General features: G+C 39.6%; 1 long non-coding RNA gene across 2 annotated transcripts in view; it reads left to right on the top strand.

Annotated features, from left to right (window-relative positions):
* The first annotated feature begins 2,033 nt into the window (after positions 1–2,033).
* LOC125799440 (uncharacterized) overlaps positions 2,034–10,240 on the top strand; it is a 16,677-nt gene continuing 8,470 nt past the window's right edge. For both annotated transcript variants that reach the window (XR_007438402.1, XR_007438401.1), the window contains exons 1-3: positions 2,034–4,411; positions 7,440–9,762; positions 10,177–10,240. The exon at positions 10,177–10,240 is cut by the window's right edge. This is a non-coding gene — a long non-coding RNA (uncharacterized LOC125799440). The remainder of the gene's footprint in view (positions 4,412–7,439; positions 9,763–10,176) is intronic.

The raw sequence follows: 10,240 nt of genomic DNA, 5'->3' as shown, positions 1-10,240 counted from the left end.
CAGTGTGAAACTGCTTTAACACAGAACGTTAAAATGCTGCACTTTCACAGTGTTTTCAACAAGACGTGCAGTGCAGATGTGCACGAAGTAAGAGGCTGCCAGCAGTGAACGCAGCACAGACTGCATGTGTAAACAGCATGGAGCTGTGTGTATGAACAGTGTTTGTTCCTAGCTGTGGTAATTAGCATTATCTGGCTAATATATCAAATTAAACTGCATCTTATCAGTTTAGCTCAAATAAAAGGAGTATATTAGATAGTTGGGTCAGATTAGGAGCGTTCTCTCCGCATAAGAACAGCTCAGAGACCGAGACCACCTTCTCTAGCAGGTTTCGGTCCGAGTGTGATTATTGATATTACCAGCGGTGGAAAAAGTACAGAAAAATTTTAATTAAGTAAAAGTACCTTTACTTTGCTAAAAGTCCATTCAAGTAAAAGTAAAAGTACCCATCCAAAAATCTACTCGAGTAAAAATAAAAAGTACTCAATTTAAAATTTACTTTGAGTAAAAGTTATATAGTTTCTTTTAATTTCTTAAAAAAAACAAAAAAACAAATCATAAGTAAAATTGTTTTAATGAACTATTATTTCACATAATAATTTGGACCTTTCAGGCAGTATTTGTTCAGACCACCACATAAAACATTTTCAAGAACAAGTGGCATAGGTTTCTATGATCCAATTTTTTTCTTTACTTTTAAAAAATACAGTTTATAGTCACCTATATGACCATAACAAAAGTTATGGTCATATAGGTGACTATAAACTGTATTTTTATAGTTTTACAGTGTATTGTTATTTTTTAACTTGCCATTGCTCTGCTTTAACTGCTATTTAAATGTTTTTTGTAACATTTAGGCAGATTTAATGATAATCATTTAATGATAAAAAATACTTACAACCACATGCTTTCTCATGAGGACGTTATTGCCTCGTTATTCCACGTGCGAGCATCCGTGTGCCAGCGCATCCGCGCCAATTAATATTTTTTTTTAATTCAGACAATTGTTTTTTCCCAGCATTTTATTTTTTACTCAGTAATGGGGAGTTTTCCAATGTTGCGAAGTAGATTACTCGTGTCAAAATGTACTTGAGTAAAAGTTAAATTACCTATTTTAAAAACTACTTTAAAAATTACAAATTACTCATAAAATCTACTCAATTACAGTAACTTGAGTAAATGTTATTCATTACATTCCACCTCTGGTTTTTACACCTGCACAATCAAACTGGGATGTGTTTCCCGTACAACGACGGAGCCTAGCATTGAACTAACGTGGTACGATGCATCGTTAAACTAACTAACATCTGAAGTACGACGGTTTCCCGAAACCGTCGTACTTTGTTGGTACCACAGAAGTCGGAACTATGTTGGTTTGAACCACCGTGGTTTTAACTAAGGTGTTTCCAGACGTGTTCGGTCAGACTTTCCCAGCAGAAACTGTGAAAAACTCACAATCTTTACAATATTATGCCAAAAATATGTTACTAATGTATTATTTAGGCTATTTATATCGTAATCATCACCACAACAGAAAAACACAACAATAACTTACTAATAGAATAACAATGAAATGCAAGTAAAATCTACACAATAATTGCTATGAATTAATTATTAGTTGTAACAGACCGTAGTACTTTTAAAAACTATACACATATTTGCTATTACAATATTGTTTAAAATATATCCATCACAATATTGTTTAAAATATATCCATCATATAGCCATCACTATTCTGAAAAGAAAAATGATGCAGAGCTTTCAGAACTCAAATAATGCAAAGAAAACAAGTTATAAAGTTTTTAAGAGTTCAGAAATAATCAATATTTTTTGGAATAACCCTGGTTTTAGGCACTGTGAATAAACTATGTAATAGTGACTGCGGTTATTCAGTTCAGATAGAACTAGACGCAGTGTGATGCCCTCAGTGATGTCATAGAATTCTAGACCAGGCAGCTCAGCAGCGTCTCCATGGTAACCGGCAGGTTCTAAAGGGAGGTGTTTAGAACCCTGAGCCTCAGTCAGCAGATCGTCCTGAAGAGAGGGTGAGTGTCTTTGATTCTCTCTCTAAGGCTACATTCACACAGCAACTAAAAGTGGCCCAAAGGAAATATACACTGCTTGCCTCATATACAGAGAGTGATATGAAACAGTTTGAGCACCACTGATCATTTTTATGATTTTCCTTTATAAATCATTGGTTGTTCAGATCAGTAATTTTAGTTGAATATATCATATAGCAGATGAACACAGTGATATTTGAGAAGTGAAATGAAGTTTATAGGATTAACAGAAAGTCTGCAATAATTCTTGAAATTAAATTAGGCAGGTGCATTAATCTGGGCCCAAACAGAAAAGGTACATCAACATTTAGTAGATCCTCCTTTTGCAGAAAGTTCAGGCTTCTCGTGCAGAGACTGAAAATAGAACAGAAACTAGTTTTCCAGCTAAATAAACATAATTAAACCAGGTCTAATTAACAAATATACACTAGAAACACAACTACCTATCTGTTGAGTGTAAGTAACAATTTCAGAAATGTGTTTAGCCCTATAAAATAAGCAAATCTATTGGTTATCACATGATATCATTGATGACTTGAAGAACATTGTTAATAATTGTATTCACTATAGAGGTTTCCAGTAATAATACTGAAAAATAAGACAAGCGTTAGGAGTCCTATAAAACAGGAAAATGAAAGGATTATCATATCACAACACTAAACTAACTTTTTAATATCTCTTTCTCATGTATTAAAGATATCTGTTTCAAGTGATATTACTGTATCATTTTGGAATAATGAGATACCAACCTTAGGAAAAGTCCATATTTATTAAGTTGTTAATAAAACAGATTTGATCACTTGTGTGCTGACCTCCTCATTTCCACATGAGATCAGCCTGACTTTAATGCACTTGTCTAAGCCCAAAACAGGCCAAATTTCTCTCACTGAACTTAATTGAAGCTGGTCTTTTGAAAACTGTGATTTTTGTGTAAAGTTGTGTAGATGACAGTGCTGCTAGTTTTTAAACACTGTAAATGTTGCACATTTCCCCCCCCAAAAAATCATAAATGTTGGTTAAATATTTATATAATTATCTGCTCAAAATTTCATTGCATCGCTGAAATGTTTCATTTACTGTTATTTATTAACTTAAAGCAATGCTGGTCTTTGAAAAATGTGCTATTTTATGTCAGGTTGTGATGCTAGTCAAAACCATGCAAAATGTTTACAGTTTTCTAAACTGAACCATCACATGTTTATTAAATAATTATATAATTCACAAAACATTTACAAAACATCTCCAGTTCAGTCAGGTTTGATGATTTCTTAGCATGAACAGTCCACCTTAAATCACACCACAGATTTTCAACAGCATTCAGGTCTTGGTAGCTGAGAAAAGCATGATAGCTAATATGAGAAGAAGAAGAAGAAGAAGAAGAAGAAGAACACTGATTCGGTAATATAAGAAGAACAAGAGGAATAAAAACAAGAAGAAGAAGAACAAGAACAAGACGAAGAAGAAGATGACTGATTCGGGCTTGTCGATTTCTGAAGCCACACAAGCATGACCAAGACTGGACAGGGGTTTGGACTGTAGACAGCAAACTAATGTGATTTAATGTGATTTTCTTTTCATCAGTAGTTTACGACCTGAGGAGGATGGGTCCTCCCTGTGAGTCTGGTTCCTCCCAAGGTTTCTTCCTCCCGCTTTGAGGGAGTTTTTCCTTGCCACTGTCGCCTTTGGCTTGCTCACAGGGGGTTTTATAAATAAAGTATTAAGGAGACCAGCTTGGACACAGTTTTGGTAGCTGGAAAAAGCCTAATAGCTAATATAAGAAGAAGTAGAAAAAGAAGAAGAAGAAGAACAAGACGAAGAAGAAGACTAATTTGGGCTCGTCGATTTCTGAAGCCACACAAGCATGACCAACACTGGACAGGGGTTCGAACTGTAGACAGCAAACTAATGTGATTAAATGTGATTTTTTTTTCATCAGTAGTTTACGACCTGAGGAGGATGGGTCACCCCTGTGATTCTGGTTCCTCCCAAGGTTTCTTCCTCCCGCTTTGAGGGAGTTTTTCCTTGCCACTGTCGCCTTTGGCTTGCTCACAGGGGTTTTTATAAATAAAGTATTAAGGAGACCAGCCTGGACACAGTTTTGGTCGCTGGGAAAAGCCTGATAGCTAACATAAGCAGAACAAGAATAAGAAAAAGAAGAAGAAGAACAAGACGAAGAAGAAGACTGATTCGGGCTCGTCGTTTTCTGAAGCCACACAAGCACCACCAAGACTGGACAGGGGTTCGGACTGTAGACAGCAAACTAATGTGATAAAATGTGATTTTTTTTTCATCAATAGTTTATGACCTGAGGAGGATGGGTCCCCCCTGTGAGTCTGGTTCCTCCCAAGGTTTCTTCCTCCCGCTTTGAGGGAGTTTTTCCTTGCCACTGTTGCAATTGGCTTGCTCACAGGGGTTTTTATAAATAAAGTATTAAGGAGACCAGCCTGGGCACAGTCTTGTTAGCTGGGAAAAGCCTGATAGCTAATATAAGAAGAAGAAGAAGAAGAAGAAGAAGAAGAAAAACAAGAAGAAGAAGAAGAAGAACAACAACAACAAGAAAAAGAAAAAGAACAAGAAGAAGAAAAACAATAAGAAGAACAAGAAGAAGAAGACTGATTCGGGCTCGTCGTTTTCTGAAGCCACACAAGCACCACCAAGACTGGACAGGGGTTCGGACTGTAGACAGCAAACTAATGTGATTTAATGTGATTTTCTTTTCATCAATAGTTTACGACCTGAGGAGGATGGGTCCCCCCTGTGAGTCTGTTCCTCCCAAGGTTTCTTCCTCCCGCTTTGAGGGTATTTTTCCTTGCCACTGTCGCCTTTGGCTTGCTCACAGGGGGTTTTATAAATAAAGTATTAAGGAGACCAGCTTGGACACAGTTTTGGTAGCTGGGAAAAGCCTAACAGCTAATATAAGAAGAAGTAGAAAAAGAAGAACAAGAAGAACAAGACGAAGAAGAAGTCTAATTTGGGCTCGTCGATTTCTGAAGCCACACAAGCATGACCAACACTGGACAGGGGTTCGAACTGTAGACAGCAAACTAATGTGATTAAATGTGATTTTTTTTTCATCAGTAGTTTACGACCTGAGGAGGATGGGTCCCCCCTGTGAGTCTGTTCCTCCCAAGTTTTCTTCCTCCCCCTTTGAGGGAGTTTTTCCTTGCCACTGTCGCCTTTGGCTTGCTCACAGGGGGTTTTATAAATAAAGTATTAAGGAGACCAGCCTGGGCACAGTCTTGTTAGCTGGGAAAAGTCTGATAGCTAATATAAGAAGAAGAAAAAGAAGAAGAACAACAACAACAACAACAACAAGAAAAAGAAAAAGAACAAGAAGAAGAAAAACAATAAGAAGAACAAGAAGAAGAAGATTGATTCGGGCTCGTCGTTATCTGAAGCCACACAAGCACCACCAAGACTGGACAGGGGTTCGGACTGTAGACAGCAAACTAATGTGATTTAATGTGATTTTTTTTTCATCAATAGTTTATGACCTGAGGAGGATGGGTCCCCCCTGTGAGTCTGTTCCTCCCAAGGTTTCTTCCTCCCGCTTTGAGGGAGTTTTTCCTTGCCACTGTTGCAATTGGCTTGCTCACAGGGGGTTTTATAAATAAAGTATTAAGGAGACCAGCCTGGGCACAGTCTTGTTAGCTGGGAAAAGCCTGATAGCTAATATAAGAAGAAGAAGAAGAAAAACAAGAAGAAGAAGAAGAAAAACAAGAAGAAGAAGAAGAAGAAGAACAACAACAACAACAAAAAGAAAAAGAACAAGAAGAAGAAAAACAATAAGAAGAACAAGAAGAAGAAGACTAATTTGGGCTCGTCGTTTTCTGAAGCCACACAAGCACCACCAAGACTGGACAGGGGTTCGGACTGTAGACAGCAAACTAATGTGATTTAATGTGATTTTCTTTTCATCAATAGTTTACGACCTGAGGAGGATGGGTCACCCCTGTGAGTCGGGTTCCTCCCAAGGTTTCTTCCTCCCGCTTTGAGGGAGTTTTTCCTTGCCACTGTCGCCTTTGGCTTGCTCACAGGGGGTTTTATAAATAAAGTATTAAGGAGACCAGCTTGGACACAGTTTTGGTAGCTGGGAAAAGCCTAATAGCTAATATAAGAAGAAGTAGAAAAAGAAGAACAAGAAGAACAAGACGAAGAAGAAGACTAATTTGGGCTCGTCGATTTCTGAAGCCACACAAGCATGACCAACACTGGACAGGGGTTCGAACTGTAGACAGCAAACTAATGTGATTAAATGTGATTTTTTTTTTCATCAGTAGTTTACGACCTGAGGAGGATGGGTCCCCCCCTGTGAGTCTGTTCCTCCCAAGTTTTCTTCCTCCCGCTTTGAGGGAGTTTTTCCTTGCCACTGTCGTCTTTGGCTTGCTCACAGGGGGTTTTATAAATAAAGTATTAAGAAGCCCAGCCTGGGCACAATCTTGGTAGCTGGGAAAAGCCTGATAGCTAATATAAGAAGAACAAGAAGAAAAAGAAGAAGAACAACAAGAAGAAGAAGACTGATTCGGGCTCATCATTGTCTGAAGCCACATAAGCATAAGCCTGGTTCCTTCCAAGGTTTCTTCTTTCCGCTTTGATGGAGTTTTTCCTTGCCACTGTCGCCTTTGGCTTGCTCACAGGGAGTTTTATAAATAAAGTATTAAGGAGACCAACCTGGACACAGTTTTGGTGGCTGGGAAAAGCCTGATAGCTAATATAAGCAGAACAAGAATGAAAAAAAAGAAAAACGAGAAGAAGAACAAGAAAAAGAAGAAGATTGATTCAGGCTCGTCTTTTTCTGAAGCCACACAAGCACCACCAAGACTGGACAGGGGTTCGGACTGTAGACAGCAAACTAATGTGATAAAATGTGTTTTTTTTCCCATCAATACTTTACGACCTGAGGAGGATGGGTCCCCCCTGTGAGTCTGGTTCCTCCCAAGGTTTCTTCCTCCCGCTTTGAGGGAGTTTTTCCTTGCCACTGTCGCCTTTGGCTTGCTTACAGGGGGTTTTATAAATAAAGTATTAAGGAGACCAGCCTGGGCACAGTCTTGTTAGCTGGGAAAAGCCTGATAGCTAATATAAGAAGAAGAAGAAGAAAAACAAGAAGAAGAAGAAGAAAAACAAGAAGAAGAAGAAGAAGAAGAACAACAACAACAAAAAGAAAAAGAACAAGAAGAAGAAAAACAATAAGAAGAACAAGAAGAAGAAGACTAATTTGGGCTCGTCGTTTTCTGAAGCCACACAAGCACCACCAAGACTGGACAGGGGTTCGGACTGTAGACAGCAAACTAATGTGATTTAATGTGATTTTCTTTTCATCAATAGTTTACGACCTGAGGAGGATGGGTCACCCCTGTGAGTCGGGTTCCTCCCAAGGTTTCTTCCTCCCGCTTTGAGGGAGTTTTTCCTTGCCACTGTCGCCTTTGGCTTGCTCACAGGGGGTTTTATAAATAAAGTATTAAGGAGACCAGCTTGGACACAGTTTTGGTAGCTGGGAAAAGCCTAATAGCTAATATAAGAAGAAGTAGAAAAAGAAGAACAAGAAGAACAAGACGAAGAAGAAGACTAATTTGGGCTCGTCGATTTCTGAAGCCACACAAGCATGACCAACACTGGACAGGGGTTCGAACTGTAGACAGCAAACTAATGTGATTAAATGTGATTTTTTTTTTCATCAGTAGTTTACGACCTGAGGAGGATGGGTCCCCCCCTGTGAGTCTGTTCCTCCCAAGTTTTCTTCCTCCCGCTTTGAGGGAGTTTTTCCTTGCCACTGTCGTCTTTGGCTTGCTCACAGGGGGTTTTATAAATAAAGTATTAAGAAGCCCAGCCTGGGCACAATCTTGGTAGCTGGGAAAAGCCTGATAGCTAATATAAGAAGAACAAGAAGAAAAAGAAGAAGAACAACAAGAAGAAGAAGACTGATTCGGGCTCATCATTGTCTGAAGCCACATAAGCATAAGCCTGGTTCCTTCCAAGGTTTCTTCTTTCCGCTTTGATGGAGTTTTTCCTTGCCACTGTCGCCTTTGGCTTGCTCACAGGGAGTTTTATAAATAAAGTATTAAGGAGACCAACCTGGACACAGTTTTGGTGGCTGGGAAAAGCCTGATAGCTAATATAAGCAGAACAAGAATGAAAAAAAAGAAAAACGAGAAGAAGAACAAGAAAAAGAAGAAGATTGATTCAGGCTCGTCTTTTTCTGAAGCCACACAAGCACCACCAAGACTGGACAGGGGTTCGGACTGTAGACAGCAAACTAATGTGATAAAATGTGTTTTTTTTCCCATCAATACTTTACGACCTGAGGAGGATGGGTCCCCCCTGTGAGTCTGGTTCCTCCCAAGGTTTCTTCCTCCCGCTTTGAGGGAGTTTTTCCTTGCCACTGTCGCCTTTGGCTTGCTTACAGGGGGTTTTATAAATAAAGTATTAAGGAGACCAGCCTGGGCACAGTCTTGTTAGCTGGGAAAAGCCTGATAGCTAATATAAGAAGAAGAAGAAAAACAAGAAGAAGAAGAAGAAGAAGAAGAACAACAACAACAACAACAAGAAAAAGAACAAGAAGAAGAAAAACAATAAGAAGAACAAGAAGAAGAAGACTGATTCGGGCTCGTCGTTTTCTGAAGCCACACAAGCACCACCAAGACTGGACAGGGGTTCGGACTGTAGACAGCAAACTAATGTGATTAAATGTGTTTTTTTTTATCAATAGTTTATGACCTGAGGAGAATGGGTCCCCCCTGTGAGTCTGGTTCCTCCCAAGGTTTCTTCCTCCCGCTTTGAGGGAGTTTTTCCTTGCCACTGTTGCCTTTGGCTTGCTCACAGGGGGTTTTATTAATAAAGTATTGAGGACACCAGCTTGGACACAGTTTTGGTAGCTGGGAAAAGCCTCATAGCTAATATAAGAAGAACAAGAAGAACAAGACAAAGAAGAAGACTGATTCCGGTTCGTCGTTTTCCGAAGCCACACAAGCATGAGCGAGACTGGACAGGGGTTCGAACTGTAGACGGCAAACTAATGTGATTAAATGTGTTTTTTTTTCATCAGTAGTTTACGACCTGAGGAGGATGGGTCCCCCCTGTGAGTCTGGTTCCTCCCAAGGTTTCTTCCTCCCGCTTTGAGGGAGTTTTTCCTTGCCACTGTCGTCTTTGGCTTGCTCACAGGGGGTTTTATAAATAAAGTATTAAGAAGCCCAGCCTGGGCACAATCTTGGTAGCTGGGAAAAGCCTGATAGCTAATATAAGAAAAACAAGAAGAAAAAGAAGAAGAAGAAGAAGAAGACTGATTCGGGCTCATCATTGTCTGAAGCCACATAAGCATAAGCCTGGTTCCTTCCAAGGTTTCTTCTTTCCGCTTTGATGGAGTTTTTCCTTGCCACTGTCGCCTTTGGCTTGCTCACAGGGAGTTTTATAAATAAAGTATTAAGGAGACCAACCTGGACACAGTTTTGGTCGCTGGGAAAAGCCTGATAGCTAATATAAGCATAACAAGAATGAAAAAAAAGTAAAACGAGAAGAAGAACAAGAAAAAGAAGAAGACTGATTCAGGCTCGTCTTTTTCTGAAGCCACACAAGCACCACCAAGACTGCACAGGGGTTCGGACTGTAGACAGCAAACTAATGTGATAAAATGTGTTTTTTTTCCCATCAATACTTTACGACCTGAGGAGGATGGGTCCCCCCTGTGAGTCTGGTTCCTCCCAAGGTTTCTTCCTGCCGCTTTGAGGGAGTTTTTCCTTGCCACTGTCGACTTTGGCTTGCTCACAGGGGGTTTTATAAATAAAGTATTAAGGAGACCAGCCTGGGCACAGTCTTGTTAGCTGGGAAAAGCCTGATAGCTAATATAAGAAGAAGAAGAAGAAAAACAAGAAGAAGAAGAAGAACAACAACAACAACAAGAAAAAGAAAAAGAACAAGAAGAAGAAAAACAAAAAGAAGAACAAGAAGAAGAAGACTGATTTGGGCTCGTCGTTTTCTGAAGCCACACAAGCACCACCAAGACTGGACAGGGGTTCGGACTGTAGACAGCAAACTAATGTGATTTAATGTGATTTTCTTTTCATCAATAGTTTACGACCTGAGGAGGATGGGTCCCCCCTGTGAGTCTGTTCCTCCCAAGGTTTCTTCCTCCCGCTTTGAGGGAGTTTTTCCTTGCCACTGTCGCCTTTGGCTTGCTCACAGGG

The sequence above is a fragment of the Astyanax mexicanus genome, chromosome 3 (assembly GCF_023375975.1).
Source record: "Astyanax mexicanus isolate ESR-SI-001 chromosome 3, AstMex3_surface, whole genome shotgun sequence".
NCBI lineage: Eukaryota > Metazoa > Chordata > Actinopteri > Characiformes > Acestrorhamphidae > Astyanax > Astyanax mexicanus.
Note: the sequence above shows the minus strand (reverse complement) of the source record. Positions and strands in the feature narration are given on the sequence as shown.